Here is a 6,000-nt window from a genome sequence, read left to right as displayed (position 1 = left end):
TGATGGGAGTCATCCAGGTGTCGACTATCGTAATCGGCATGGCCTCTTCTCTATCAATACTTGGCTCTGCCAAGTACTCTACTGGAACTATATTCAGTGTTTCGGCATCTTTCGCACTTGCAAGCTTTGCCAGAGCATCAGCATTGGAATTCTGCTCCCTTGGTACTAGCTTGATGGTATACTCCTCGAACTGGGCTAGTAAATCTTTAGTTTTGTTTAAGTATGCCACCATGCGTAGGCCCCTCGCCTGGTACTCCCCTAATACTTGATAAACCACCAATTGGGAATCACTGTTTATCTCCACCGACCGGGCACGTACATCTCTAGCCAGTCGCAAGCCTGCTAAGAGGGCCTCATACTCTGCTTCGTTATTAGAAGCATTGAATCTGAACCTCAGTGCACAATGAATTCGGTGCTTCTCTGGTGTGACTAGTATAATCCCAGCTCCTGAATGGTGCTCGTTCGACGATCCATCAACGAAAAGTTGCCAAGCAGGAACTTCCTCTTTTAACCCAGTAACACTCTCCTATTGGTTAGGGACCTCAACGATTCCGGTACACTCAGCGATGAAATCCGCCAAGGCTTGACCCTTAATAGCAGTCCTTGGTTGGTACTTGATTTCAAACTGGCCTAGCTCGACCGCCCATTTAAGTAGCCGACCAGACAACTCCGGTTTTTGCAAAACTTGGCGAAGAGGCTGGTCAGTGAGGACCTTGATGGGGTGTGCTTGGAAATACGGCCTCAACTTTCGTGATGCAAGTACCAAGCAGTAAGCCAACTTCTCAATCATGGGGTATCGGGACTCCGCTCCTATCAAACGCTTGCTAACGTAATACACTGGGTGCTGCACCTTATCCTCCTCACGTACTAAAGCAGCACTAACAGCGTGTTCCGTGACTGCTAGATATACAAGTAGGTCCTCTCCATCAACTGGTTTAGAAAGAACAGGAGGTTGAGCCAAATGTTCCTTTATCGCCTGGAAAGCTTGTTCACACTCTGCGGTCCACTCGAACTTCTTGCCTCCTTTAAGCAGGTTAAAAAACGGGACGCACTTGTCCGTTGATTTTGAGACGAACCTGCTTAGAGCCGCAATCCGCCCAGTCAAGCTTTGCACATCCTTTATTCTTGTGGGAGACTTCATCTCTATGAGAGCCTTGATCTTTTCAGGGTTTGCTTCTATTCCTCGGGAGTTGACAATAAACCCAAGGAATTTCCCAGAACCCACTCCAAACGAACATTTGAGGGGGTTTAATTTCATGTTATACTTCCTCAAGATTGCAAAGCAATCCTCTAAGTCTCCCACGTGCCCCCCAGCTTCCTTCGACTTCACCAGCATATCATCTACGTATACCTCCATGCTTTTGCCGATTAAGTCACGAAACATGCCATTCACCAAGCGCTGGTAGGTAGCTCCTGCATTCTTTAACCCGAAGGGCATCACTCTATAGCAATAGAGCCCTATATCCGTTCGGAAGCTGGTATGTTCTTCATCAGGAGGATGCATGCTGATTTGGTTGTATCCCGAATATGCGTCCATGAAGGACAAGGTCTCGTGACCAGAGGTTGCATCCACCAACTGGTCTATTCTCGGTAAAGGGAAACAATCCTTCGGGCATGCTTTGTTTAGATCAGTAAAATCTACACAAGTCCTCCACTTTCCATTGGGTTTAGGCACCAAGACTGGGTTTGAAACCCAAGCTGGGTAGTATGCCTCTCTAATAAACCCGTTCTCCTTCAACCGCTCTACTTCCTCCTTAAGAGCCTTTGCTCGATCCTTGTCAAGTAACCTCCTCTTCTGCTGTACCGCTGGATACCTTTCATCTACGTTGAGCACGTGGCTGATCACAGTTGGTGAGATACCCACCATATCCTTGTGAGACCAGGCGAAGACATCCTGATTCCTTCGCAAGAACTCTATCAGCTGTGCTCTCACCTCAGCTTTCAATTTCTTCCCAATCTTGACCCCTCTTGTCGGGTCATTCTCATCTATAGGGACCTCCTCTAACTCCTCGGACGGTCCCACATCACTCTCATAATCCCCAAAGCGAGGATCAATATCTCTTTCCTCGCTTTGGGCAACGCCCTATTTGGTGACTTCATCACCTGATGGGGTCTTCTGCTCTTTCAAACTGGGAGTGCTCTCCTGGTCACACTCCTTCAACACCTCTTCATCGTTTACTACGACAAGACTCTGGTCTACGTCCATCTCATCCACTTCCCCTCCTTCAACACACACAACCATGTTGTTTTCCTTGGCACCTTTCTTTGCCTTAGCTATGGAGGCATTATAACACTCTCTAGCTTCCCTTTGGTCTCCTTGGACGCAGCCTACGCCAGCGCTGGTCGGGAACTTCATAGAGAGGTGCCAAATTGAAACTACCGCATGCAAGTTGGTGAGTAGTGGTCGACCAATAACCACATTGTAGGCAGACGGGCAGTCAACAATCAAAAATTCAGTCATCACGGTTTCATGCTTGGGAGCTTCCCCCGTGGTGACTGGTAACTTTATTGTTCCAGCTGGTGATAGTCCCTCTCCAGTAAACCCGTAAATGACGTGAGAGCATGGCTTCAAGTCATTGATGGATAGCTTCATTTTTTCAAAAGAGGACTTATAAATAATGTTTACGGAACTTCCCGTATCAACCAGACATCTTTTCACCTTCATGTTAGCTATTTGAACTGTCACTACAAGAGGGTCATTGTGAGGATACCTCACGTGTTTGGCATCCTCCTCAGTGAAGGTGAGGGACTCACTTTCATACCTTGGGTTCTTTGATGGTCTCTCCTCCACCGTCATAACCTCGGATGTGGACGCTGCCTCCAACTCATGACGAAGGGTGCGAGCATATCTTTCCCTCGCCTTGCTGCTATCACCCGCAAGATGTGGTCCTCCACATATTGTATCTAGTGTGAAGTCCACAGGTTCAGGTTGCAAAGGTGGGGACCGTTGTCGCTTGAACCCAGGATTATTGTTGCTTCCCTCTCCCTGGGTCTTCTCTGCCTTATATTTTTTTAGTTTCCCCGAACGGAGGAGAAACTCTATCTCATCCTTAAGGTGGTTACACTCGTTCGTGTCATGACCATAGTCTCCATGGAAACGACAGAACTTGTTCTTATCCCTCTTACTCATTTCCTTCTTGATTGGAGGGGGCCTTCGGTAAGGGACCTCCTGATGGCTGGCTAGATAGATCTCCGCTCGGGTTGCCGAAAGAGTAGTGTAGTTGGTGAATCGAGGTTCATACTTCGTAGGTTTGTCATTCGACCCAGACTTAGCTTTCTTCTCACTGCGGTGGTCAGACCCGTTATTCCCACGTTTCTTACTACCGCCTTGATCATTTCCGCTATCCTTTGGAGTATCCCCCGATCCACTTGGGTTGTTCAACCCGTTCTCTCCTTTCTCAATGGCATCGTCCAACTTCATGTACTTATCTGCACGGTCCAAGAACTGTTGTAAAGTTGAAATTGGATGGCGGTGAATGCTGTCCCACAAAGGACTTCGATAAATAATACCCGAGGAGATCGCAACCATCTTCCCTTCATCTCCAACAGCGGTAGCCCGATTGGCTTCTCTCATAAACCTCTGTATGTAGTTCTTGAGAGATTCATCTTTGCCTTGCCTAATATCCACCAAGTGGTTGGCATAAACTGGAGGGGTTCGGGCAGTGCTGAACTGCCTGCAGAACTCCTTCCTAAAGCTCTCCCAAGAGGTGATGGAGTCGGGTTTGAACTTCCAGTACCACTCTTGGGCAGTGTCTGACAAGGTGGTGGGGAAGACTCTACAGCGGTAATCGTCACTCACCCCAAGCAGCTCCATCTGATCTTCGAACTTTCCAACGTGTCTCACCGGGTCTGCCTTTTCTGTATAAACTGGCAATACCGGCGCCTTGTATTTCCTTGGTGGTTGGGCTGCTCTTATTCTAGCACAAAAAGGGCTACCACTTCTGTGGTCTACTGGATCAATAACTGGTTGTTTGGATAAACCTTGTACTGCCGCCGTCAAAGCATCAAGCTGGGCTTGGATGGCTGGGGCCACTGCTGGGGATGCACTTGATAACTCTACAAAATAGAGTTATTTTACCACATTTTATAAGCCAATTGTTGCTTAGTTCTTGAGTTTTAAATTAATTTATCAATTTTTTAAGTAATTTTGAATTTATTAGTTTTATTTTGATTTTATGTATTTTTATTTATTTTTTGTATTTATTTTGTTTAATTATGTTGTTACTAATTTATGTGTGTTTAATTTCTTTATGTAGGTGTATTTGTTGGGGCAAATGAAATGTTGATAAAATGTTGGTATAAAGAAATGAAGAAAGCAAGCCCAAAATGAAAGGCCCAATCCAATTCTTGACAATGCCATGTCATCAATCCATGTGCTTCTTTCTCCACCATTGGATTTGTAACTATAGGAAAAGATGACAATTTTGAGCATGAATCCATGTGCTTTTTTTTTAGACCAATAGGAGTGTTATCCTTTACCAAAGAATTTATCTATAAATAGGAGTCTCATTTCACCATTTCAAGCACACCTTCTCTTACACCACTTCTTCCATCTCTCTATTCTCTCCATCTTTTTCTTTTCTTAGATTAGTTTTTATGTATTTTTAGAGGAATAATTTGGAGGTTCCTCCTCCAAATTTTCCTATTTATGTTGTAATTTTTATTTTGTTTTTGATAGTTATGGGTTTCTAATCCACTTAAAATTATTAAGGTGGAGGATGAACCAAGATATAACTATATAGTGTTTATTTTATGTTGACCTCCCAAAATGAGCAATAAAGTTTATGATTTTTCTTCTTCTAAATATTTCTTTCATCTATAATATCATGTATTTTAGATTGTTAGAACATATTTTACTTGGTTCTTAATTGTGCAAAAACATAGTATTCTTTGATTAAGATGTGTCATTAAATTGTTCACATCCAATGCTTAGAACAAAAATACTATATTTTGCTTTAGAAATAACATTATTTGATTTTTTTGTAGTTTCATTAAATTGATTCACAACTAATGCTTTGAAGTTATACTATTGAAGTGAAGGAAAATGTAAAAATAATGTTTTGGAAAAGGTAATTAGATTAATTTCAATTATCACTAAAGATTGGGAAGTCAACATATTAATAAATATTATTATTTATATTTTGTGGATTCTAAAATCTTAATAATTTTATAAATAACTATTAAAAACAAATCTTTTTAGTTTATTTATTTTATTTATTTTTAGTATTTTCTTTCTTTATTTTAAAACAAAACACATTAATCTTTGGAACTAGGTTAGAAATTTATTTCACTTTGGTAAAAATAGTTTTCTCTTTTGATTTAAGTCAACTCCTTTGGGTTCGACCTCGTGCTTACACGAAAACTATTCTATAAATACGATTCGTGCGCTTGCGAGTTTAAATTTTAAAACATACCCGTTTTGGGTCCATCAGCACTTTCGGGACCGCTTGGTCGGGCACTCCTATCCAGCGTATCCACGTCAAGTATTTCTACTCGACTAGTAGGACGGATTGGCTCCTGCCCTTCGACCGGAGCGGTCCTCCTTCTGTCATCAATGATGTCCCTTAGGTCCTTCTGAGCAGTGTTCTTTCCCAACCGGTCGAACACCGTACTCCGAGTCTTTTCGGAGGGTCTACTAGGTGGAGCGTGCTCCTTGCCATTACGCTGGTTGGGATGTCGTGGTGGCTTCCCCGTTTGAGCTGGTTGATTATCTCCCCCTCGTCGGTTATTATTCTTCTCTTTCGACTGGTTGGTGTGGTAACTGTCACCTTCATCACGCCCATGTCCATCTTTGAAGTGTGAAGTTTCCTTGCCACGAGGGGCTTTGTTGTGCCCCTGCTCAGAAGGTGTTTTCTTACTGCCAGACTTATGACTTCCTGACCTGGAAGTCTCTGATCTATGGCTCCTTGAGGGGGTCTTAGAATTCCCCCTTTGGGTAGAGGCAGTGCGTGATCGTACTCCCTCCTCCTCATGACCAGGCGGGTTACCACCACCTCTTGC

The sequence above is a fragment of the Humulus lupulus genome, chromosome 1 (genome assembly GCF_963169125.1).
Source record: "Humulus lupulus chromosome 1, drHumLupu1.1, whole genome shotgun sequence".
In the NCBI taxonomy this organism is placed as follows: Eukaryota; Viridiplantae; Streptophyta; class Magnoliopsida; order Rosales; family Cannabaceae; genus Humulus; species Humulus lupulus.
The sequence above is the reverse complement of the archived record's forward strand: the minus strand, read 5'-3'. Positions refer to the sequence as shown.